The sequence below is a fragment of the Cygnus olor genome, chromosome 2 (assembly GCF_009769625.2).
Source record: "Cygnus olor isolate bCygOlo1 chromosome 2, bCygOlo1.pri.v2, whole genome shotgun sequence".
In the NCBI taxonomy this organism is placed as follows: Eukaryota; Metazoa; Chordata; class Aves; order Anseriformes; family Anatidae; genus Cygnus; species Cygnus olor.
Genome location: NC_049170.1, coordinates 114,786,273 through 114,786,580, shown reverse-complemented (window position 1 = coordinate 114,786,580; position 308 = coordinate 114,786,273).

Sequence of the window (308 nt, the reverse complement as noted above, 5' to 3'; positions counted from 1 at the left end):
AGATACACTTTTCTGCAGCACTGGATATGGACTGTCCCTGGAAGTTTTACTGGTTATACTGTATTTAGAAGTAGGAAAGGAGACTTTTTAAGTACACATAGCATCCTTACATGTTATTCTACCCTGCTGTCACTCAAATGCTGCTTTTGCTTCCGTATTTTCAAAAGCAAAATTGGGAGGTGAGATTATTTGATTAATATGTGGGACCTTGAGTTCCATGTGACCTCATCCATTGTGGGCTTCAGGAATACATAGATGGCAGGTGGTGGTTTGCATTTCCTGTGCACTTGATTACCATGAGACATCTT